Source organism: Papio anubis, chromosome 15, assembly GCF_008728515.1.
Source record: "Papio anubis isolate 15944 chromosome 15, Panubis1.0, whole genome shotgun sequence".
Lineage (NCBI taxonomy): Eukaryota > Metazoa > Chordata > Mammalia > Primates > Cercopithecidae > Papio > Papio anubis.
In genome coordinates, this window is record NC_044990.1 from 72,213,153 (window position 1) to 72,240,248 (window position 27,096).

A 27,096-nucleotide genomic window follows, 5' to 3' on the forward strand; every position below is an offset into this window, starting at 1 on the left:
TTCCTGTGTTAGTTGGCTGAAAATGATAGTTTCCAGCTTCATTCATGTCTCTGCATGGGACACGAACTCATTCTTTTTTTATGGCTGCATAGTATTCCACGGTGTATATGTGCCACATTTTTTTTTATCCAATCTATCACTGATGGGCAGTTGGGTTGGTTCCAAGTGTTTGCTATTGTGAATAATGCTGCAGAAAACATACATGTGCATGTGTCTAGATGCACATGTAGAATGATCTATAATCCTTTGGGATTATACCCACTAATGGGGTTGCTGGGTCAAATGGTATTTCTGGTTCTAAGATCATTGAGGAATCGCCACACTATCTTCCACAATGGTTGAACTAATTTACACTCCCACCAATAGTGTAATATCATTTATATTTCTCCACATCCTCTCTAGCACCTGTTGTTTCCTGACTTTTTAATGATTGCCATCCTAATGAACATGAGATGGTATCTCATTGTGGTTTTGATTTGCATTTCTCTAATTACCAGTGATGATGAGCTTTTTTCATATATTTGTTGGCCGCATAACTGTCTTCTTTTGAAAAGTATCTGTTCATATCCTTCGCCTACTTTTGATTGGGTTAATTGCTTTTTTCTTGTAAATTTGTTTAAGTTCCCTGTAGATTCTGGGTATTAGCCCTTTGTCAGATGGAGAGATTGCAAAAATTTTCTCCCAATTTGTAGGTTGTCTGTTCATTCTGATGATAGTTTATTTTGCTGTGCAGAAACTCTTTGATTTAATTAGATCCCATTTGCCAATTTTGGCTTTTGTTGCAATTGCTTTTGGTGTTTTAGGCATGAAGTCTTTGCCTATTCATATGTCCTGAATGGTATTGCCTAGGTTTTCTTCTAGGATTTTTATGGTTTTAGGTCTTAAGTTTAAGTCTTTAATCCATCTTGAGTTATTTTTTGTATAAGGTGTAAGGAAGGGGTCCAGTTTCAGTTTTCCCAACAACATTTATTAAATAGGGAATCCTTTCCTCACTCTTTGTTTTTGTCAGGTTTGTCGAAGATCAGATGGTTGTAGATGTGTGGTATTATTTCTGAGGCCTCTGTTCTGTTCCATTGATCTATATATCTGTTTTGGTACCAGTACCATGCTGTTTTGGTTGCTGTAACCTTGTATTATAGTTTGAAGCCAGGTAGCATGATGCCTCCAGCTCTGTTCTTTTTGCTTAGGGTTGTCTTGGCTATATGGGCTCTTTTTTGGCTCCATATAAAATTAAAAGTAGTTTTTTTCTAATTCTGTGAAGAAAGTCAATGGTAGCTTGATGGGAATAGTGTTGAATCTATAAATTACTTTGGGCAGTATGGCCATTTTCACGATATTGATTCTTCCTATCCATGAGCATGGAATGTTTTTCCATTAGTTTGTGTCCTGTTATTTCCTTGAGCAGTGGTTTGTAGTTCTCCTTGAAGAGGTCCTTCACATCCCTTGTAAGTTGTATTTAGGTATTTTATTCTCTTTGTAGCAATTGAGAATGGGAGTTCACTCATGATTTGGCTTTCTGTTTGTCTATTATTGGTGTATACAAATCCTTGTGTTTTTTGCACATTGATTTTGTATCCTGAGACTTTGCTGAATTTGCTTATCAGGTTAAGAAGTTTTGGGGCTGAGACAATGAGGTTTTCTAAATATACAGTAATGTCAATGACAAACAGAGATAATTTGACTTCCTCTCTTCGCATTTGAACACGCTTTATTTCTTTCTCTTGCCTGATTGCCCTGGCCAGAACTTCCAATATTATGTTGAATAGGAGTGGTGAGAGAGGATATTTTTGTCTTGTGCCAGTTTTTAAAGGGAATGCTTCCAGCTTTTCACCATTCAGTATGATATTGGCTGCAGATTTGTCATAAATAGATACGATTCATTGATACCTAGTTTATTGAGTGTTTTTAGCATGAAGGGGTGTTGGATTTCATTGAAGGCCTTTTCTGCATCTATTGAGATAATCGTGTGTTTTTTGTCATTGGTTCTGTTTATGTGATGGATTACATTTATTGATTTTCACATGTTGAACCAGCCTTGCATTCTGGAATGAAGCATACTTGATCATGGTGGATAAGCTTTTTAATGTGCTGCTAGATTCGAGTTGTCAATATTTTATCGAGGATTTTCATATCGATGTTCATCTCATACATTGGCCTGACATTTTCTTTTTTGTGTGTGTCTCTGCCACGTTTTGGTATCAGGATGATGCTGGTCTCATAAAATGAGTTAGGGAGGATTCCCTCTTTTTCTTTTGTTTGGAATACTTTCAGAAGGAATGGTACCAGCTCCTTTTTATAGTTTTGTTAGAATTTGACTGTGAATCTATCCGGTCCTGGTTGGTAGGCTATTAATTACTGCCTCAATATCAGAACTTGTTATTGTTCTATTCAGCAATTTGACTTCTTCCTGGTTTAGTCTTGGGAGGGTGTATGTGTCCAGGAATTTATCCATTTCTTCTAGATTTTCTAGTTTATTTGCGTAGAGGTGTTTTTAGTATTATCTGACGTTAGTTTGTATTTCTGTGGGATCAGTGGTGATACCCCTTTATCATTTTTTGTTGTGTCTATTTGATTCTTCTCTCTTTTCTTCTTTTTTAGTCTGGCTAGCAGTCTATCTATTTTGTTCATCTTTTCTAAAATCCAGCTCCTGAATTCATTGCTTTTTTTGAAGGGTTTTTGTGTCTCTATCTCCTTCAGCTCTGCTCTTATCTTAGTTATTTCTTGACTTCTGCTAGCTTTTGAATTTGTTTGCTCTTGCTTCTCTAGTTCTTTTAATTGTGATGTTAGGATTTCAATTATAGATGTTTCCCACTTTGTCATGTGGGCATTTAGTGCTATAAATATCCCTCTAAACACTGCTTTAGCTGTGTCCCAAATATTCTGGTACGTTGTGTCTTTGTTCTCATTGGTTTCAAAGAACTAACTTATTTCTGCCTTAATTTCATTATTTACCCAGTAGTCATTCAGGAGCAGGTTGTTCAGTTTCCATGTAGTTGTGCAGTTTTTAGTGAGTTTCTTAATGCTGAGTGCTAATTTGATTGCACTGTGGTCTGAGAGACTGTTAGGATTTCCATTCTTCTGCATTTGCTGAGGAGTGTTTTACTTCCAATTATGTGGTCAATTTTAGAATAGGTGCTATGTGGTGCTGAGAAGAATGTATATTCTGTTGATTTGGGGTGCAGAGTTCTGTAGATGTCTATCAGGTCTGCTTGGTCCAGAGCTTGAGTTCAAGTCCTGAATATCCTTGCTACTTTTCTGTCTCATTGATTTGTCTAATATTGACAGTGGGATGTTAAAGTATCCCACTATTATTGTGTGAGAGTCTAAGTCTCTTTGTAGGTCTCTAAGAACTTGCTTTATGAATCTAGATGCTCCTGTATTGGGTGGATAGTTAGCTGTTCTTGTTGAATTGATCCCTTTGCCATTATGTAATGCCCTTCTTTGGCTTTTTTGATCTTTGTTGGTTTAACGTCTGAAAACAACTATTATTATTAAAAGGAACAACTTTATTTGCTTTTAGAGTAGCTGATTAAAGTAAAACTAAGAGAAGGGATGAATTGTTAGAATTTCTGATTACTTCAGACTTGTTTCTTCTCATCCATCAGTATGGAAAAATGGAAACACAAATTTGCCGATGAGATTAATGAAATAAAGAGAGTCTCTAGTACTAATTAAAATTTAAAAGGATGAACAGATGGTCTTAACACAGCTGGAAGTATTAGGATGAAATTCTCCCTGTGTGTTTAGTCAGACGACACAGTTGCAAGAAAGCACACCTGTTTACTTTTCTAAGAGCAAAAATACTACTAAACGTGGTTTTGATTTACTGCTATTTTGGCTATAAAATCATTCCCTAGTCCTTCTGTGTCTGTTGTATCGAGAGATAAGCAGCTTTAAGTAACTTAATAGTGTACATGTATGTATGTGTTCCTTTCTGTCTGATAATATTGATCATGACATCCACATGGTAAGGCAATCTTTTGCTACTTATGCAATTTTTGTGATCATATAGTCAAAACACCAATGGAAAGGGTGAAAAAGAAAAATAGTAAATATTAGAATATGCATTTGTTTTGATAGATTCTAAGTAATGTTTTAAGATTTTTAATATTTAAGATAATCCTCTGAGCCTTACTCATTATTCAGTGTCTTGGAATTTTTGACAATATACAGCAGATAAATGATTTTAAAATAACTTCACTTAAGTACTTTAATAAATAACATTATTTTATGATATTCTTAATAAACAGTAAATATGCAAAAAAGAAAAGTGTAAAGATTAAGGGATAATATTAATGTAGAATAATCCTTCAAATATGGCCATTTTAACCTTTCATTAAGCATTCCTGAATGTTTTCATATGTAGAGTTTCCTTTTATATATACTTGTAATTGGGCTCTACATATAATATTATATTTCATTCAGCAGTATTTATTAGATAACTAAATAATTATTGAGACACTATTACCAAAATAGCATCAAACCCAAACAAGAGTAATATGATGGATAGTTCCAAATTTTACTGGATTTTTAAGTATTTAAACTAATGTGTTTAATGTAAAAGAATGAAGTGTATATATTAGCCCTTAGATTAGTAAGACCTAAGTCTTACTAGTGCCCACATCCTCGTATTTTAATAAATTTAATTAGTCTGTTTACCTGTCATTGCATAGCCACCATAAAGCTGGCATGAAGAGTTTTATTTCAAATACCAAAGAAGCATCAGGAAAATTGTTATCTTTGCTTTCTGACTTATATATTGTATTCAATTCCTAGGACTACCATAGCAAAGTACTACAAACTGGGTTGCTTAAAACTGAAATTTATTCTTTCACGGTTCTTATAGCTGGAAGTCTGAGTCAAGATGTTGACAGGGCCAGGCTCTCTCTAAAGTCATTAGTGGTGAATCTGTTCCATCTGTTCCATTCCTGCAATTCTTGGTATTCCTCGACTTGTAGACACATCGCTTCAATCTCTGCTTCCATCATTGCCTGGCCATCTTCCTAGGTACCTCTTCTCCTCTTCTTATAAGGACACTAGTCATATTGGATTAGCCACTCCCTGCCACTTGAGACCCCCGTGACCTCATCTTAACTTGACTGTGTCTGTGAAGACCTTATTTTCAAATAAAATCACATTCACAGGTATTAGGGGTTAGTAGCCCAGCATATATTTTTGGAGAATACCATTCAATCCACAACATACATTTCTATTTGACAACATTTAGCTGAATGGCAATAATCTTGGTAATTACTTGCTTAATATAAGGATGCTTTACTTTTTAAAATCCCCTTGCCTCTTTTACCTACCAACGCTGCGTTGTTGTAGGTAGAGCTGATATTGCTACAGGTTTTATTGATGAAGAAAAGAACATATTTGCAGAAAGCCCGCCTTTCTTCTGGAGCACCCAGGATGCATTACTTGTGTTTTGATGCTGATGCTTCCTATGGGAGGCAGTTTCTGATGTTGCTCTTCATGATCTCTGCACCCTGGTGTGCACACCCTGCTGTAATCCCCTTACTTTAAGGATGGTCTTACCTAGCAGCTCACTTCTAACGAAGGATGTACAGCAAAAGAAGCAGTATATGATTTCACATCAGATTGCAAAAGCTGCTTCCAAGCCAACCCTTCCGATAACCACAGCTTGGCGAGGGTCCCAGAGCCACAGGAGTCAACGAAGCCACACTAAAATTTCTGACCTATAGGAACTGTGGGATAAGGAATCTTGTTCTAAGCTACTGTCTTTTGATGTCATTTGTTATCCAGCCATAGATAACTAATACACTTCTTCATCCACATCTGCTACCTGTAGTCAACCAAAGCAGTTTTATACAAAGGTACTATTTTCTGGCTTTTTATTCCAACCAGATTTCACAATTTTTCGAGTGTTGGTATAGAGGATGGTGAGATATCCATGGAATAGAAGATTGTTGAATGAGAAAGGCAGAGGTAGCCAGGAAAATGTGTATTTAGTTCAAAAAATCCTACCAACCCGGTTGTATGTGTTGATTATAAAGCTCTCTCTGTCTTTCCTTGCGATTCGGATCAACCTTGTTAAGGTTGAACAGAGATAGGTCCAGGTGTTTGAATGGTTCATATTTGTGTTTTACTCCTAAGGGTGAAGCACCTGTAATTTTTAGGGCTTGAGATAGCGTCATGAAAAAAATTAAGAGGAGATTTTTAATGGTGAATGGAGATACTTAGCTTGTTTCATGGCTATTTTTTACTACAAGTAAATAATAATTTATTTTCATAAGCTTTTACCAATAGTACTGGCCATGTTAGCTTCAGAATCCCTAACTAAGTTTTCCCATGTTGGGAAAGCAGTTGCTTATAGTAGATTTGTGTTGCGTCACAGGTATACACGTTCAGTTTGAAAATGTATTGCTTTTAGGGGGAGTTTGTTAGTGATGTTCTTCTTGATTGATCATTTAAACAAAATTAAAGCATGTAATTTTGTTCTTCTGAATTTACTGTGACTCTCAGCAACAGCTATTTGTTGATCATTTCTGTTGATGAAATCAACAACTCCTGTGGTTAGACTGTTTGATTACTTCTATGTTATACTTTCTCATGAGATTCTATTTCAAGAAGAAAAAACAGTGAATTCTTATGTTTGTTTTAATGAAGTGTTTCTAAATAAAATTTCTGGTACAACAGAGAAATTATATTTTGCCATGATCATCCACTTCTGTTATCACCAGACTTCAATTTAGGTGATCGTTTTTTGGTGATTAGTACCCAGATTGAAAAGTCATCTGAGAAATAAAGATTGAACACATCTTTTCTCTAATATTATGTTGTACCTCTTTTCCCTGGTACATTTTCTTATACTTTTGGATCATTTACAGAGATTTATTTACCTAAAATTGTGCATCCTTGGCATATCACTTTAAAGGTGTGATCATTCATTGATGCCCAATTCATCTTGATTTCATAGCAGTATGATGGAAATCCATCCCTTAGAGATGTTACATCCGTATAAATGAGAACGATTTTATCATCTTCTCTAAAATGTTTGCTCTTGTTGCACTTATGGATTTAAGGTGCTGTAGAGAATGAAACTAATTGTATCTCTGTGAAACCAAACATTATAAAAAAGTGACTTCTGTGCACTCAAAGGCAAGGTTTGATCAGTAGTGATGTAACCTGTAGAGTTTAATGCTCAACCTTAAATCCTGTGTTATTTACCTAAAGAAGCTTGGTTTAGTCATGGTTAATTGACTTTACGTTATAAAATTACCTTGAAGAGTAGAATCAAAATTTCAGATACCCTTAAAACTTGTGAGCAAAATCAAATAATATTCAGTGAGTGGAAGAACAACTAACATTATTGGGTGGAAGGCCATGCAGTGTTTTTGATGTTTTTTAAATTGTTTTTAAGTGTCATAAAGACAAAAATCATCTTTATCTCATACTGTTAGTTTTCTTTGAGTTTACTATTGGTTGTAAGGCCTTAGAAAGATTTATCAAAAGCCAACATAATCAGCCAGCCACTTATTATGAAACTCCCTTTCTCCTAAAAGTAGAATTAGAAGGGGGGAAATATCAGCAGACCCTTTCTGACCTGCTAAATCTAGTTATTTAGATTATAGATCTTGAAATAAAAAAGAATAAAAAATTTTACTCCAAAAAAATAGAGAGAGTAGATTTCTTAGAGGGCCTCCATGCCCAGTAAAGATTTGATCAGTTCATCTTGGTGCAGTTTACAGTTTATACAGCCCCATGACTGTGCATTACCAATAATTATCAATATTAGAGTCATTAAGTTGTTTTACTTTATGTTTCCTCTTTGTCCCTATTAATTTGTTAGCAAAGCATCTATATCTGATAGATGATTTCTTTTTAAAACTAGCCATTTGTACAATACCAAAAATAAAAAGAAGAAAATCAGTGTTTTCCATACATGCACCATTAAATAATTTGGTTAATGGAGAATAAAATACATTCGCTTTATTTTGTCTCTTTAGATAATCTAGCAAGTCAGTAAGTTTTTGGCCAATAGAAAACAAGACAGACTTTAATGATAGGTCTACATTAATTAGAATGCTTTCATTTTGTCCCACTGAAAATGTAATGGCTCAATTAAAGTTCACCATATTTATATTTAGATATCCATACTTAACATTCACTTCATGGCGGACAACAAATGCAATCAGATGCAAAATAAAGACTTTTTTCTTTATATATATGTATATATATGTTTGTGTATATATGTGTGTATATATGTATATATGTGTGTATATATGTATATATGTGTATATGTGAACACATATATGTATACGTGTGTGTGTGTGTATATATATGTATATATAATTGTATATTGTACAATTTGGCCATATTATATGTACACACACACACACACACACACACACATACATATGTATCAAGCAAATGCCCACTTATGGAGGCTATTTATTTTTCTTCTTGGTGGCACTGTTTGAGCTCTCTGATTCATGTATCGAACATGGTGACATATTTACAACTGTGCATTCATGTCAGACCTTTCCGAGGTTCTCCCTGTTTCCTAGCAGACTGTTTGAAATAGCTCTTTGTCAGTTTCAGTTCACACCCATAAAATTGGCTTCAAGTTTCCACCTTGTTTGAAACTCCCTGGCCAATAACCTTCCTAACCCAAACCAGATGTGAAAAAGTTCATCCAAACAGTTTTGAAATGTGTTGACCTTGTCCACATATTACAGAGTGTAGGGGTTTGTAAAACCTAATCTAAAATCCTATTTTCCTTCCCTTGGGATATGTCAAAGAAAATTTCATAACCCTTCTAAGGTCAGATGTATGTAGATCTGTAAATCTGTAACATCTCCACTTTTTTTCTAAACCTGTTTTAATTCCTTGGGAATCATCCAGTGTCCTCTGTCCTCCCATCTTTTTGAGGATGGGCAATTGGAATGCCTGCCCCCTGCCTGGAATTTTTCTGTGGTTAGCTAAGTAATTTATTTTTTGTAGTTATCCCTGCACAATGGCCTCCATCTTCCCATTCATCAAGAGTCACATTCTTCCAATACAAGGACAACTACCCCCTTAGGAGTAGCACTTAATGTCTTCCACCTGTAAGAGGCTTTGGGCTGATGGCCTCCTCATTAGCATGCTCAGTGTAAGGCATGCCCAATGGACTTGCTCTCTGAAATTATCTTTTCTTGCAGGATAATGTTAATGAGAGAAAAGTCTTGTTTGCAAAATCAGCTGGAGTTTATATGTTGATATTTTCGTATAGATAGGACTCCATTTACTCATTGTGTTATGTGTAATTGAATATTGTGAACAGTCTTGGGAAAAAGTTTTAAGGAACAAATATTTACTGACACGGTAACACGAAAAAGAGAAGGCAAGCGTTTTACCTACTGGCATGTGGTTTCATTTTGTGGAGTACCTAAATCGATTACTGTAATCAGAGAGATGTGTAACTCTGAAAATAATAGTAATAATATTTTCCACTAAAATATACTGCTCTTACCATGTAAAGTTGAAAGCTTTCAAATATGGACTCTGTTCAGGAATTGTAGAAGAGCTTCAACTAACCACTGGCTACAGAATATTGCATTTTTCTTCTTTCTCTCTGTAATTCTTCTATAGATTTGATTACACAATCTCCCCACAATCTATCCACATTTCATCACTCCCCACCCCATTTGCCCTATCTAGCCTACATTATCTCTTGCCTGGACCACTAAATAATCTCCTGAGTGGTCTCCCAGCTTACACTCTTGCCCTTCCCCATGGTTTATGTTTTATCAACAGTCAAAGTGATCTTCTTAAAGGGAAGATAATAAATGTTTTGGGCTGTGGGCCATATTATCTCAGTCACATCTACTCGTCTCTGATGTTATAACATGAGACCACAAAACCAAGCATGAAACCAGCCACAAACAGACGAAGGAAAGTGTATGGCTGCATTCCAATAAAATTTTATTTACGCAAACTGATGGCCAGCCATTGGGCCAGTTTGCCAACCCTGTTTTAAAACTAAATATCAGGACGTGTCACTTTCCTGTCTGAGGCCCTCCTTGGTCTTCTTATTTTACAACCATAAAATCTGAACTCCTCTCCGTGGCTTACAAAGCCTCCCTTCTGTGAACTCACTGATAAACATTCCTGACCAGGCATCCTCCTTCCTGCATGCCTCAGAGACACTATCCCTTCTGGCCTGTTTGCTGTGACTGTGTCCTTATGACCTTGACTTTTGCCATTCCCTCCAACTGAAACCCTCTTCCCTCCCATCAACACCTTGCTGGGGTATTTTTGGTTTTGTTTTTAATCACTTGGGGTTTAGCTTCAATCTGCCACTGTGGAGAAGCTTCCTTGACCCTCTGTGAAAATTGTGGTTCCCTCATTTCCTGTACCAATTACTGTTCATCCATTTTTGCAGATTTGCTTTCTTCAGAGTCTCACTATTTCAAATTATCTTTTTGGTTTTTGTTTGTATTTTTAGACAGGGTCTTGCTCTGTCAATAAGACTGGAGTTTAGTGGCCCAATCATGGCTCACTGAAGCCTCAGTCTCCCTGGCTCAAGTTATTCTCTGACCTGAGCTTCCCAAGTAGCTGGGAATATAGGCATACCACCATGCCTGGCCAAATGTTTTTTGTTTTGTTTTTTTTTAATTTTTTGTAGAGACAGGGTCTCACTATGTTGCCCAGGCTGGTTTTGAACTCCTAGGCTGAAGCGATCAACCCACTTTGGCTCCCAAAGTGAAGGGATTACTGGTTTGAGTCACCACACCCGGCTTTATCTTATTTTATTTATTTATTTATTTATTTATTTATTTTTGAGACGGAGTCTCACTGTCTTGCCCAGGCTGGAGTGCACTGGCACAATTTCCGCTCACTGCAACCTTTGTTTATTTATTTGCTTATTTATTTTTGAGACAGAGTCTCACTATCTTGCCCAGGCTGGAGTGCACTGGTACAATTTCAGCTCACTGCAACCTCCACCTCCCGGGTTGAAGTAATTCTCCAGCTTTAGCCTCCCGAGTAGCTGGGACTATAATCACCCACCACCATGCCTGGCTACTTTTTGTATTTTTAGTAGAGACGGCATTTCACCATGTTGACCAGGCCAGTCTCGAACTCCTAACCTCAGGTGATCTGCCTCTCTCGGCTTCCCAAAGTGCTGAGATTACAGGTGTGAGCCACTGCACTCGGCCTTATTTTCTTTATTAATTTGTTGTATGTTGAGCATTGGACTTTGCTTTCCTAAATCACCAATATCCAGAGAAGTGTTTGAGTCATAATCAGTCTATAGTTAATGGTTGCTGAATGAATAGATGCGAGAATAGCTTTTTAGTATTAGTGCAGAGTCTAAGTATTAAGTATTAATAGAATCAAAATAATAAATTATTAAAGGCTGATTGAAACAAAGTGAGGGGATGATATGGAACTGCTTATATCTGCCTTGCTACTTTATCTGTTAATAGAAGTAGAGGGTCTAATAGTCTTAAAGAGAGTCCTGCTGTCTTCCCTATGTAGCTTAACCTACACCCAGAGGAAAATTCAGTGGACAGTGCTCTACAAGGACATTGAGATTCTACAAGAGTCAAGGAGACAGCCATCAAGACTGGGAAATGCTTCAGATCACATTCTCAGAGGAACGATAGAAACAATCTGTTTTTGTTCAGCCTAGAGGAGATTCACAGCATTAGGGGTTCTGTGTTGACATACTCCTTTATAGTGTACCATGAGCTGAATATCCAAACACCAGTAAACTTACATAAAGGTACAAAGAGTCATTGGCCATGAGAGAAATATCAATGAAGCCCTCAGTAATTGCACCACTATATGCTCATCCAAATGTCTAAAAGAGAAAGATAACATTATGTCTTTCAAGGTTTGTGTCATCTTTGATAACACTAGGAGTTGGCAGGGTTGAGGAGCAACTGGAATTCTCAATTTCTCCAAGTAGAAATTGGTACAACCATTTTGGGAAACTATTGGACAGGATCTACTAAAGCTAAACATAGCATAACTTATGATTCAACCATTCCAGTGCTAGATATATACCGAACGTAAATGCTTACATATGTGTGCACATGGCTGTATTATTCAAATTAGCCCAAACTGGAACAACACAAAGTAAGTGGTGTATAGTCCTTCAGTGGAATACCAACAGAAATAAGAATGGGAAAAAACAGTTGCCATATGCAAAAAAAAAAAAAAAAGGATACGTCTTATAAACAATGGCAAACACAAGAATAGTACACTGAAGCCTCCATTCTGTCTGAGCTTCTTTACAGAAAGTTAAATTTTTTGACAATCTCTGTTGGAAGTCAGGGGCCTGATGATTGGGAAGGAAGTGTTTGTGGCATTGGTAATGTTCTGCTTCTTGCCTTGGGTGCTGGTTACACAGGCCTGCTCATTTACCTGTACACTGCTGTGATCTTTCTGTAACTAAGATGTGTATTAATAAAATGTTCACTTCATCACAAGTTGCTTGATGGCTTCCCTCACCATCTAGAATACAGAGCTCACATCAACTTTCTCTGGTTTCTCTCCCAAAACTCCTACCAAGTCCTCTCCTATACCAGACACTCAGTAAGTGCAGGAGACTGTGCTCTTAGGAGGAACAAGACAGTTGAATATATTAAGGAATGTTCCAGCTGTCTTATAAACATCATTGAGTGGAAAAATATAACAATTTGACCTTAATAAATCACACTCACACTCTCATTGCTTTTTGATTTTCAACATCAAATTACAAAGCTCTACAAATGTCCTTGATGCTGTTTCATTGCATATTAGTTCCTGAATGGATTTATGATAATCCTCCTGCTTCCCCAGCAGAGATGTCACCCAGCATGGCCCTCCCCCAGAGCCTACCCCCTGTTCTGTGCCATTTATTGTAAGTAATTGGCCTAGACTGCATGAGATCACATTTAACAAAACATCTGATGGCTCCTCTGGTTGATATGTGCTTCAGAAGGCTCCCTAAAGTGTCTAAGATTTTCATTAGTTTTTAGAGCACACTGAGTTAATTATATTGCTCACTAGCTTTTCAGGTTGAATAGTCAACTAGAAAAAGAAGTAAGCATGGAGAGGCTGGAGAGGGAGTAAAACCATTTCTTGTTTTGGCAGCCTTCAAGCTTTGTCCTCAGAACTTGAGAGTTTTTAACTGTGGCCTTTCTCAAAGCAAAAAGTTGATGACCTAGGAGTGACTTACTAAATCCAGGTGGCTCGTAGAAGAAATAAAACAGGACCTCACCCCTTGCTGGAATGTGCGATTTGTGGTAAAACTTGAGGGCCCATTATGATATGTTGACAGCATTCCTCTTGAAAGGTCAGTTCAAAAATGAAAGCTAGAGAAGCAAACCGTGTTTAGATTCTGCAGTTGCTCTGTGGTCCACAGGGCTTTGTCATGAGGAAGCATGGGATACAGTGGAATACAATGAAGGAAAAGGTTGCCAAAGATTATAGGGCGCTTGTTCCCTGCATTACAGTACTAGGGAGAAAATCAAGAGGGCCGTTGTCTGTAGTCGGCGGTAGTGCTAGGACCAGTCAACAAGTGAGTCAGCTTTTACAGCTCTTTCCGGATCTGAATTCTTTTTCCAACAGGAATGTGGCAGCCACACTACATCACAAACTCTCACGTGTTTTTGAGGTCTTGCCAGATTGATCCTCACCATGGCAATGATGTCTATGGGGAGAATCTGTAGGAAGCTTACTGAGTCTTTTAGTCTTGAAGAGAGCACCTAGTTTCTTTTTTTTTTTTTGAGACGGAGTCTCGCTCTGTCACCCGGGCTGGAGTGCAGTGGCACAATCTCCGCTCACTGCAAGCTCCACCTCCGGGTTCACGCCATTCTCCTACCTCAGCCTCCCAAACAGCTGGGACCACAGGTGCCCGCCACCACGCCCGGCTAATTTTTTGTATTTTTAGTAGAGACGGGATTTCACCATGTTAGCCAGGATGGTCTTCATCTCCTGACCTCGTGATCCACCCGCCTCAGCCTCCCAAAGTGCTGGGATTACAGGTGTGAGCCACCGCGCCCGGAGGAGCACCTGGTTTCTGAATGGAAGGAGGGTTGTCATGGAACATTCCTGGACTGCTGGAAATCAGTCCTCGGTGGTTCTGTCTCCTTCACATACCCATCATTGTGTTAGCTTTCTAATTACAGGTCTTTGCAAACCAAGCATCTGTTCTAAGGAATATTAATTATATCAAAGTTATTGCATATACCAAGGATAGTTACTAAAGTATTCACTTTTTCAGTCATGTGTATGTGGTGTATATTTTAAAGTATGGAGTATAGATACATATGCTATATGTATCTATAGATGGGCATCCATTGTACATCTAGATATGAGTGTGGATCATAGATATGGTTGTGAGCATGAATTACATGCAAATATGGAATATTCACATAAAGGAAACCTAGTTATAAAGGGAAGAAAGGGCCGTATTAAGGCATTTTTATTTTTTTGAAGCAAGCCTGCCCCTCATTAGTCTTGAGGATCAATTCTGAAAATCTAAGTAATTTGAGAAAAGAAAGGACTGTACGTATGTGTAATAATGAAAGTGACTTAGGGTGTGAGATGCTTAAAGGCATAGATAAAATATTCTTCATCTCTGTATTCCCAGCACCTTCACACAATAGATGTGACTGATGAATGCATAGATGAAAGAATAAGTAGCATATGCCTTCATCCACTCGAAACAAAGCAAAAAAAGTAAATCTCTAAATGTTTCCCATCATAGATAGATGCAGCATTCCCAGATTTCTACTCTGAGAGAAAAAAAATGCTGCAAATCACATCTCCCTTGTCCTCTAGTTTTCCAAAGTGATGTCCATGTGTCCCTACAAATTTATGCTAGGTAGGAGGCCAGCTCCTTGCTGCACAGCCAGGGAGTAATTTCCGTTGTGCTCTGGTGGAATGAGACGTTTCGTGCATCAGCAAGAATGTTTGCAGCTGACGGTCCTATCAGCAACTGCAGCTTATTAAGATCACCACCACCACCCCAAAAAAACAAATATTGGAGATGAATATAAGACAGATGATTTTGTTTATCTCAAGTGAAAAAGACAAGCAATGAGACCCCTGGGAGCGCTGAAATGAGAAACTTCTGAAGCTAATTGAGATATGATTAAAAAGATTGCTGTGTGTTATTGCCAGCAGTCATTGAGTTTTGTCATTAGGTTTCCAGTGTTGGAGCAATCAAACCAGTTATGACTTCAGCAAGCAGCAAGAGTATCTTTCAGTACATATATTTCCTGGAAAACTATAGCTTATTAAAGGCATATGTGGGGTTTCTGAAACAAATTCAATAAATGTATTTTAAGAAATTGCTCTCTTTGGTATCATTTATTATAGACTCAGATGTGTCACTGGATTTTGTCTTTTTATATGGCAGTGCTGTCCAATACAAATACAATATAAGTCATGTGTATGATTTTAAATTTTGTTGCAGCTACTTTAAAAAGGTAAAAAGAAAAAGGAGAAACTACTCTTAATATTTTGATTAAACTAATATATATATATAATATCATTTCTACATCTTCAGTATGAAAATTATTAACAAGAATTTTGTATGTTTTTTTCTGTACCAGTCTTTGAAAATCCAGTGTGTATTTTACATTTACGAGACATCTCAATTTTGGCCAGCCATATCATGGCTAATGGCTACCATATTGCATAGGGCAGACTAGAGCTTCTCCTCTACTTGGTTATTGTCAGAGATAAATTATATAGGTTATATTACTTCCAGTATGCCACTTGGAAATTTCAGGACTGTACTCTTTAAGTGATATTATATTTGCTAATGGAGGAAAATTACCTTTCTATACTCATCTTACTGTGACTCAAACTCTAAAATATGAAAGAATCATCTGATAATAAAGAGTACATCTGGTTTTGTAGAAAATCATTAATAAGTAATACTATGTATTTTAATTATATGTTTACCATGCCCCAAGTTATTGTTCAGGCTAAATTTCAGGATAAAAATTATCTGGCTTTTTTATATGGTTCATGACATGTTTTATATATTGTAAAATCCTCACTAAAGAAAAACAGAATTACTATTCACAAGATTATCTTTAGAAAAATGTCACTGTGTATTAGATGCTTAAGCTAAGTGTGAACTAGTGTAGTCTATATAATGTGATCAGGCATAAAATATTGAAAAAATATATATAAAATAAGGCTAATCACCTATCACACTTGAAATTTTTATTTAAAAAAAAACAAAACAACAACAACCAAAAAAAATCTGACAGGTCAAATATCTTAGTTGTCCTTGAATAGTTGGTATGAAGTGGTTGGTAGTCCATTGCCATAGTCCATCTCATGGTACCATTAAATTCAGTTATTTTACTAATGAGAAATATTTTTAGTGAGAGCACATGCAGAACAATAGAACCAAGGGTAAGTAATGGCAGACACACACTAGGACAATGCCCTGAGGTAGAAACTCAGTTACGTGGCATTGAAGCAGGTGAGATAGAGAAAAGGCATGGTTGATGAAGCGGCAGGTTCACTGTGCTTAGGAACTGGTGAGATGATGGGGGATGTTTTTCTTTGCTCTTCTTCTTAGTTGATTTTGATAGTTAATATAAATCTCGTGTTCTTTCATTCATGGTCTGCAATATTAAGCTATCCACAACCACATACTTTAATGACCCCCTAGCCAACATTAAAGTTTAGCCAGCTTAAATATTTGTTAGTGAACTCATCATGTGTTTAAACCTCAGCTTTTACAGAAATGCAGGATTAGAATTCTGCAGTTTTTGGTTGAAAAATGAAAATGTTGTTGTTTTAGTAAAAACAAAAGTATCTTGAAGGCTTGAAATCCCACAAATAAGCCACAAACTGTATTAAACATGAATGAACCATAAAGCTCTTCAAAACCCAAATTTGGAGTCATTAAAATTGCTTTGAATTTGTAGTACTTTTGTTGGTAATTAAAACATTTGCAGAATCTCACAAGTGGGAACAATTGTAGAGTTATTGTTTCACAGTGATGTTAGTACATCCCTTAAACAAAAGCTGCAACCACAGTAGACATGGTAGAACCTGAGCAATCTGAGTGACAGATTAACTTGTTCTCTCATTTATCTGGGTGAAGAGCATTGAACAATTATGCATACTTTTGAGGGATTGGAAAACCACTCCCTGTTCCATCACTGGGGCACTTAAAATTCAGAAATTTTAATTTGGGAGGAAGAATTTCATTACTTTTTTTTTTTTAATCAAAGTAGAATCTAGGTTTAGACATTTTTAGTAACTTATTGGAATAATTTCAAGGATAGACTATGTATATTAAAAATCAACAAATTGTGATGGTGATATTGTAAATGTAAAAATAATGAGCCAATTAATATATTCAAAAATAAGCAAATGAAAATTAGCTCTGATGAAATATTTAAAAATAAACAATTGCCTGATTACTGTAATTACATGTTTCACTTTCTCATTTTGCTTCCTGTGGAAAACAAAGAAACAACAAAAAAATACAGAGAACTACACAATTAATAACTATTAATGATTAATAATGGTTTGTAAACCATTTGAAATCTTCCTGAAATACAGTAGATAATAAATAAAACACTAAATTATATTAATTCCAATTCAAATTACAAGGTTTCCCCTAATATTTTTAATGAGTAGACCTTAAATCTTACCTTATAAGATTAATATATAGTCTGTTATTGCTGACATGTTTTGTCCATATGTGTATGTATATTTTCCTTTTACCAATGCATCTCATTTGGTGATAATGATTTTTGTGTCAATAAAGATATTTACTGTTGCATGTTTTGTAATGTAAAGGAAAAATAAGGAGCCTATAATATTAATTCAAGAAAACTCAATTAACTACTTCATGCATACATGGTTTCTGTACCTGGGACTCCAAAGTCTTATGTGAAGAAGACATCCAGGATGGGTGTGGTGGCTCACACCTTTAATCCTAGAGCTTCGGGAGGCTGAGTTGGTCAGATCACGAGGTCAGGAGTTCGAGACCAGCCTGGCCAACATAGTGAAACCCCATCTCTACTAAAAATACAAAACTTAGCTGGATGTGGTGGTGGATGCCTGTAGTCCCAGCTACTTAGGAGGCTGAGGCAGGAGAATCGCTTGAACCCAAGAGGTGGGGGTTGCAGTGAGCCACGGGGTACACAGAGCAAGACTCCATCTCAAAAAAAGAAGAAAAAAGAAGAAGATGTCCAAGGATAGACAGAGGGTGATGAGTAAGGGACGACAGTATTCTTTGATCAACCTTTGCCAGGTTAATCATGAAACTGATTCATCTGAAAAGCTAGATACACTTCCATTTTGTCCTTCATCTTCCAAGTTAATGCCTGGTCAATTTTCAAAGCCAAAATAATAATCACTACCTGTAACAAGGCTGCCTGATGCATTCTAGGGGATACCATTGTATTATGGACTATATGAATGGCTGGAGTCTTGCAGTGTATGTTCTGTACTATTTGTCTGGAGGATCTGATCCATTTCTATGCTGGATATTTGCATCCATTATTTGGCTAATTAATTCTGAAAAGTAGGTCATATTTTACCTGAAGTTAAATGACTTGTCCAAGGGTCTTGTTCCTTTTGCCTATAGATGTGACAGTTTATAACTTCTCTATGAGACCAACATCACTTCAAAATTGATCTTAAAAAGATAAAGTATACATCCTGAAAAGTATTTTTTAAATGGAAAGAGGGTGCTGTACTCTTGGCATTCTCAGCTTCCAGACAGCATTTGGCTCTAGAAGACTTTATCATCTTTCTTTGCTAAAAAAGACACATTCCATATTACGGAAGGCTCTCAGGGACCCAGACAGTCACATGTTAAATGAATATAACCAGACCCTTAGGAGCTGAAAGCTCTCTTGAAACTAGAGATGAATGTGAGGAATTTCAAAATGCTATATATCAAAACTTTAAATGTGTGGGAAACTTTTACAACAAATTCTAATCTGCTAAATATGTGTGACAGCACACTGACATCCATAAACTATGAGTAATAGGACTGCTATTATGTCTCGTTGCCATATACATACATCTATTTTTAATATGCTCCAATATAATTTTCAGTTCAAGAGAATGCATGCCACTGCTCTTTAATGATAGTGATGAATAGAATATTGATTAGAAAACAATCTGAATAACAGGTAATTGATAGGGGTAGAGATGTGGCATTTTCCATCTTCTTTTTACATAATAACTACAAATTTCCAAGCTGCAACAATATATATATATCAGGCACAATCAAGAAAATGAAATATATAAATTAATTTTTAAATTAAAATATCTGATGCTTAAATAAATATAGCCTTATAATTTTGTACTACAAATGCATTTGATGTATTTACCAGTTGAAGAAATATATTATCATTTGCACAGAGATAGAGGATACTGATTAGTGTTTATGGCAAGAATTTTGAGTATGTCTTTCAATTTGCTTCTTGGATGGAAGGTACATGTGTTTCTGAAATCATGACATTCACAAAATACACTGTTAAGGTTCTTATTTACTCTGATACATATTAAATGGACTCAATGGCACGAGAAATGCCTACTTCTGTTAGCTAAACTCAGAAAAGGAAACAATTTCCTATTAAGCTTTGTATAGTTTTCTGAGGAAATAAAGACAAAAGGAATGAGGAAATGAACTAGATTGACCGTCTACATTTTCCAGGATGCCATTGCAGACATTCTGTGTCCACCTTACTTTTGCTTTTCTCTGCAACTCTAGTTGTGCCTTTTTATTTTCTTTCTGCTGTTTACTTTGAATGTGTGCTTCAGAGCATCCTGCATGCATTGCTTGGCCATTGCACTATCATTGGCTTAACTAAGTTGAACAAACAACTATTTGTAGAATAGAATCCTGGTTGATATGGATTTATTTCAAGCAAGAAGACCAAAGTGATCTCTTAATGGATTTACAGTGGCCTGAGAGGACCTTTAAAATAAGAAGCCATATTACTCATTTAATTAAGGCTTTGATTAAAGTGCTTAAGATTTTTCCTACAACTGTGTCATGTTTTCTAATCTGCTAAAGTACATTAAAGATAGATAGCCCCCATTCTCAAAGGTACTTCAATTAAAAACAACAGGAGCACCGTAATCCTTGGTAGAAAATGCTTGGAACACTTGATAAAAGGAGTGAAAGGAATACAATCAAAGTTCGACATTCATCTATTTATTTTTAGAAAATGCAATTTAATTAAGTATAGTCTCCATCTCTTTACCTGCTTTCACTACATCTTGAGAGACTCAGGAAAGCTCTTTTTTACAATAGACGATGAGTGAATAACAATTCCTGTGAAAAAAAATATGTTTCTTCTTAAAAATTATCAGGGCCATTATTCCTAGAAAAAGTAGGTGAACAAATATACTTTTTTATAAAATGTTCCTATTTTGTGAAAATGTTGATTGGTAGGACTCTGTACTCTAGAAAATAGGTTTGTCAAAACAATATATTTAATTTGGATGTCTTTACAGAACATTTGAATTTGCTGTTAGTCTCAAAGCTTTTTATAAGATCAGCTTGTCCTTAATAATCAAGAAGAAGTATGTTTTTTAAATACTCGGAATTATGAAGCCTTAGACTTGAAGCAACACTGAAAACTCACTTGATGTCATGCTCCTCAAACTTCTTATATTTTCAGACTAAAGATATTTACAACTTGTGCCAGATTACCAACCACTTTTTTACCTGGACAAACTACTTGATACGTCACAGGATATCAGTGAATTTCCTGTTCTAAATATTTGCAAATAGCAACACAATACAATCTAATTTAAGGAAAATGCTAGTGCTTCATGTAATATGGCTCAATGCCTGCTAAATAGTCTTTGAATATATCTTCTGACCAATGGAATGTCTGAGTGGATATATACTTTATTATTATCATTGTTAGATTTTCATATGTTAAGTTTTTCATCATTAATAAGCTGAATATTCTTGACTTTGGCCTATAATAGACAGAAGTAGTTCTGAATAGTGGTATCTGGTTGGGCTTGGTAAACTGATCACCCATGTTTTCTGAAAGCACAGTGACTATAAAGAATGATTTGGGTCATTTCATGACAGCTTTTTCCCATATATTAGTTTCCCATAGCTTCTAAGCCATTTTCAGACTACAGCTTCCCATATTACTTTAAAAACAAAATTAAAATCCATATACCACATATTTACTTAGAAATGACTTCAAAACGGCGCCAAAGAGATTGTCAGCATTTTTCCATTCTGCATTTAATCCTCATGATTAACATTATAATAATGAACACTTCCATCACACAATAATTCTCAGAGGTAGAGACATAGGAGTTTGGAGTAGGAGAGGGAGGAGGGGAGGTAAAGCACCCCTCATGGGAGGTCATACTAGAATTTCAGATTGTGGACTGGACAGTTTGAAAGAAAGAAAAACAGATTTGAATTCTACACATTCTGATACTTTATGAAAGAACTATGCTTATTTCCCTCCTATCTGCCATTGTAAAGTTCACTGTTTTAGTAATTCTCTAGTTCACATAAAACCTGTTTTTGTTTTCATCTGTCCTCCAAAAGAACTCACAATGACAGTTTAAATTCCAAGTGTACTTGATGTTACACACACACACACACACACACACGAGATATCAATGGTTTTCAGTAAAGATATAATGACATTCTGGCCAGTTACCCAATACAGAGGGCAGAGATGAGATGGGACAAAAGGAAGCTGCTACTGGAGACCTCTTGTGGATAGCTAGATATGGAAGTAATATGGCCCACAGTGCCTTTCCCATTAGTTGAAATGTACATAAATTCATGAAAAAATTGTTAGAATCTCCCACAATGGACTTTCCCTCCCTTGCCCACCAGACAATAGATAAGAGAAGAAAACTTGTTAGGTGATGAATTTTCTCCTTCTATAAGCATGACATGTGGCTTCCGTAATGTGCCCTTGAATATATAAAAGGGAGTCATTGTTCTTTTATGTATTAAAGCTCATAAGAAACTTTTAATTATACATAATAAATAAGTAAATAGGAAACTTTTTATTTCTTAATTCTTCAAATACCTATTGAGTGCCCATTATGTGTCAGTCCCTTTTCTAGGTTCTAAAGCTAGCGTAGGGATTTAAGCCCTTAGGAAATTACCACCTGCATGAAATGTATAGTCTAATGAGAGTTTGGGGAAAGAAGTCACACAGTAAATCAAGTGAATAAGTAAAATAAATAGTGTGTCAAATTATGAAAGGTACTATGAAGAAAAAATAAAGTGAAGAAAGAGATAGAGAGAAGGGTTTTCATTGCATGGGACAAGTCAGAGAAGGCTTCACTGAATTTGAATGAAAAACCCAAAGCAGGGGGTATAAATCATGGTGTTCCACTCTATTTGGGATTTTCACCATCCCCTTTCAATTACAAATGATCTAAGTCATTGAAGAATTGTGTCCAATAACCAGTAAGACAGTTGTAAAACACTTTTAAAATTACAAATCACTGGAGAATACTATAGCAACAGGACATTGTTCTATGTCGTAAAGTCTAATTTTAATTATATTTATAATTTATTGTTGATATACAGTTTCTTTCAAGTGTACTAAAGAAGCTTTGTGCAGTAAAATGATGCCAGATTAGAGTACGTGAAGGAGTAACCACCTAAAGTAAACAGGTAGCTGGAACTAAATCATTTACTTTAGAAACATTTGAAATGCCAGAGTCTAATTCCATGGACAAGTGTTTTCTTAAAAGCATTGTGCGGCAATTAAGGATAAAGACTGGAAAAAGTCAAGGTCAAGGAGCAGCGTTCTGTAATTAGGCCAGAGTTATGGCAGCTTCTTGCTGGGAGGAATTCAAAACATGATCAGAATGATAAGTGGGGCTGAAATTGATAAACAGTTTAATATTACAATTGCTCTGTTGTACCCTGACAGTATCACATTTGCTAAACAATGCAAATCCTTTATGTGATAAAATCTCCTGATCATATTTCAAAGCTTTTAGTAGAAAGCAAGTGGCAGTTCAGGTTGCAAGATACATTAGATGAATTTAATGCTAATTCCAAAGAACAATTCTAAAATGATTGAAAAATAAATTCAGGTACAAAAAGAATAAATACGAGACTCAAAAAGTCACATGCCTAATTACAATCTGGGACATTGGGGCTAATTTTGAGGCAAATCTTCCAAAGGTCATTTACTTTACGTAAAAAAACTACCTCATTTAAAAGAGAAAACCATGTTGTTAACAAGAATGTTTCTGGGAAGGCAAATTAGCAGCTGTTATGGTTTTTCATTAGTTTTTTTATATGTTTGCAATTAGAAAAACATGATGCTATTCATTTTATAATTATTGAAGAAACCAAATAATGTACCTAATATATCACAAAGTTAGTTTTTCTATTATGTTTGAACTTGTATAGTATACAGATACCCATCCAGAATCTTCTTAGTCTTATCTTCTACAAGACATGGAGCCAACAGGGCACGTTATTTTATCCTTGTTAGAATGTGGCCTCCTGTTTTCTCATGCCTGTCTCATGTATCTTCTTTGTCATTACTTCTCTTACAAACCTGGGATTCAGTGCTCTTCCTTAGACATAATATAGACAGCATAGCCCCACCCCTGAGTTTAATTTATATTGTATTAATCTCCCTATGCCTATGTTTGCTTTCTATAATTTCTAGGTGTCCATCCTGTCTTGCATAAGTAACTTTATTGATTGGTAAAGAAAGGAAATAAAACCTGGGATCATCCGTTTTGCTTTTTTCATAAACCAATACATGCTTAGCCCCAGCACTCTTACTCTACTTAAGCAATGTTAGCACGACCTGCTTGTTGAACTTTCCATTAGTCTTTATACACGTCCCTAATTCTCCAAATCCTCTGGCAAATTCTCTCTCATCTTACCTTGTTGTAGCAAATTATGATTCCTCCCAATTTTATAGTTTTCACTATTTAAAAACAACTACATTTACTATTGTATTTTTATTCTGGTAAGAACAGAGTCAGAAAATGAGACAGAACTAAAAAAATGTAAATCCAGAAAAGAATATAACAAATGTCAAATCGTCTTGAGAGCTGCTTCATTTGCCATATCCTGTGTCAGGATTAATTCACCCTCCATAGGTCCTTCGCTGGACTCTACTGGTTGACTGTTTTATAAGAAAGAACATGTACCAAGTTTGACATTTGACAGAAATACTTTGTGGTGTCTCTATTTTCATTCGTGGAGATCTGTCTTCAAACTGAAAATTTAGAATGAACATTTCAAAGTAGGAAAAAGATAGAAATATGATTGCATGTAAAGTGTGCCAAATAAGCTCAATTTAAATATAAGTATTATTGAGTTTAACGCATTCGATGCTGGCCTTACTTCTATTTTGATGCCTTTCTAGGTGAGAAGAAATCTTCTGTAATTCATTGCAAGATAGAGAGTTTGAAGAAATTGACCCTAAAATACAAATGGTTGATATCATGATGTATGCACTTTTGTTTATGCCATGTTTCAAGGGCAGGTTACAGGCATTGCATAATTAGAATTTAGGAAACATTTTTCAAGTATCTCTTGATAGCTTAGTGAACAAGATGGATAAATGTGGGCCAGATGACAAGACAGACAAGTGGATTTGTATCTGATGGAACAGTTGTCTCTGGATGGGTTGATTAATGTATTGATATCAATGGAGAGGCCGACACCTCACGTCATTCCTCTGGGTGCTGTTCTTGGCCGTGTCTATATAGCTCATCGCTATTATCAAAGACCTTCACAATGACAGGAAGCATGCTCATCAAATTTGCTAATGATGCCAGACTTGGAGAAAATTAATAAAATGGTGACAGAATCAACATTCAAGTGCTTTCAACAAGCTAAAAGTATGGATGCAAACAAACCAGATAAATATTATCAGTAAAATATTGATTTCCAACATTCCCATCTGCAGTACTTGTGTACACAGCTGAAGAAGATACTTCAGAGCACGTTTCACTCTGGAAAAATGAGTGAGTAGGTCTACACAGAGGGAGAAAGTTTAGGGGTCATGTACAGGATTCCACAGAGAATATGAAAAAGGCCTGAGGTTACAGGAAAAACGTGGAGGTACAGAAATAAAATTAGTTGTAGTTAGCTACAAGCAGTGGTTTAGAGAAATGGTGGACTGTGAGTAGGAGAAAAACTTCCATAAGCAACAGGGCTCAGAGATAGAGACTGCAGGTAGAGAGGATATCTGTGCTGGCAAATATAGAAAGATCCTGGTATGTGAGACACTGAAGGGTCAAGTAGACAGGTATAGGTATCACAGACCATGGGATAGAGAAGTTATACCAAAGCTATGGTGTCTGCAAGACCTAAGCTTGAATTTCTTTCTCTAATGCTTACAATAAGTGTTTTCCTTAAAAAAAAAAAAAAAAAAGAAATAATAAAAAAATTAAAAAACAATAGAATGTGACCAATACTATTCATCCTAATAGATAAAAATAACAAATCACTAAGTAAATGGAGACTTTGAAATCTATTATGTTAAGGTATTAATCATTAGACTAACATTTTCTCTAATTTTCATTATTTCTTTCTGTGGCTCTTACAGTCTATTTCCTTGTTCCAATTTTCTTTGTTTATAGGTTTTTGCTTTTAAAAAAATTTGCCTGTGATTTTTCTGTTTTATTATACTCTTCTATGAGCCAACTCTTTGTTTATATTATTCTGATTTTTAATGGCTTCTAATATATTTATTGCTCCTTTTATCTTTATTATTTCCTTCCTTTTATTTTCCTTTCTAACAGATCTCAAGAATTAAAATTTATTATTTTTCCCTTTTTAACTAATAGAAACAATTCAAGAATGTCCCTCTGTGGTTTCATTAGTATTGTGTCTAAGGTGAGTTTATTTCAATCCCGATCAAACTGATATTTAGAAATACTGATCAGAAGGATTTTTTAAAGTTTTCTGCTGATACTGAATGGCATTAATTTGTAATTTTACTGACTTTACATTAGTGAAATTAATGTATAAAATACATTTCTAATTTTGTATTTATTGAATTTTAGTTTTCTGCCGAATATAGCAAAAATACTTTAGAGTACAGATTTATTCCCTGCTTGAGGGGGTTTAATTCCTTTTATACTGTGTTTCAGAGTATTTTCAGTTTTTGCCAATGTGTTTGGCACTAGATACATCTACTGTGGTTGATTTTCCTTTCCTGGCAGTTAACATTGTTGACCTTTCCACATGGGAGGTCTCTACCCCCTTGACTTCCATGGCCAGTCTTTTTCCTGACCTCTAACTTTTCTCATCACTGTTTCTTCTTCACTTTTTTTCTTCATCAGCTCAGTCCTTACATTGATGAAGCTCATCTCTACCCAAGAACTGCTGCCTTCAAACTGTTTTTCTAATCTATACCCTTGAGTTTCTCCATCCCCATACATTCCACTTCTTAGTGCCCACTGACCTCTCTTCCCAGGAAACCAAGTGGACTTCTCTGCCTCGATTCCTACCAGGACCTTCAACTCACGATGTTCATATCTAAACTCCTTGTCTTCCTCCAAACCTGCTTTCCCTAGTCTTTCTTTCTTTTCTTTTTTTTTTTTTCCAGTTGATCAATTCCTCCACTTTTATAAGTAAGAAAAGTAGGTTGTTGTCACCTCACCTGACAGCAAGCACTGTCAAATTTTGTAACATAAATATATCTCTCGGCCAGGTGTGGTGGCTCACGCTTGTAATCCCAGCACTTTGGGAGGCTGAGGCGGGTGGACCGCGAGTTCGAGACCAGCCTGGCCAATATGGTGAAAGCCTGTCTCTACTAAAAAAATTACAAAAATTAGCTGGGTGTGGTAGAGCATGCCTGTAGTCCTAGCTGCTCGAGAGGGTGAGGCAGGAGAATTGCTTGAACCTGGGAGGTGGAGGTGGCAGTGAACCGAGATCACGTCACTGCACTTCAGCGTGAGCAACAGAGTAAGACTCTGTCTCAAAAAAAAAAAAGGTGTATCTATCTATCTATCCATCCACACATACAGACACACACACACACACACACACACACATATATATATATCTCAAATCCATTTCGTCCTCTCCACCTCCACAGTGTGGGAACATAGCTCATTTCCAAAGCCTTCCCAACTCCAATCTGAGCTCAGGTCAGTCAATTCCCCAGG

General features: G+C 36.0%; 1 protein-coding gene and 1 long non-coding RNA gene across 4 annotated transcripts in view; both read left to right on the plus strand.

Annotated features, from left to right (window-relative positions):
* Nucleotides 1-12,173, plus strand: part of LOC110741650 — a 52,766-nt gene extending 40,593 nt beyond the window's left edge. The window contains exon 2 of the long non-coding RNA XR_002518215.2: nucleotides 11,485-12,173. This is a non-coding gene — a long non-coding RNA (uncharacterized LOC110741650). The remainder of the gene's footprint in view (nucleotides 1-11,484) is intronic.
* GPC6 (glypican 6) overlaps nucleotides 1-27,096 on the plus strand; it is a 1,181,721-nt gene that overhangs the window by 490,330 nt on the left and 664,295 nt on the right. The window lies entirely within an intron of this gene.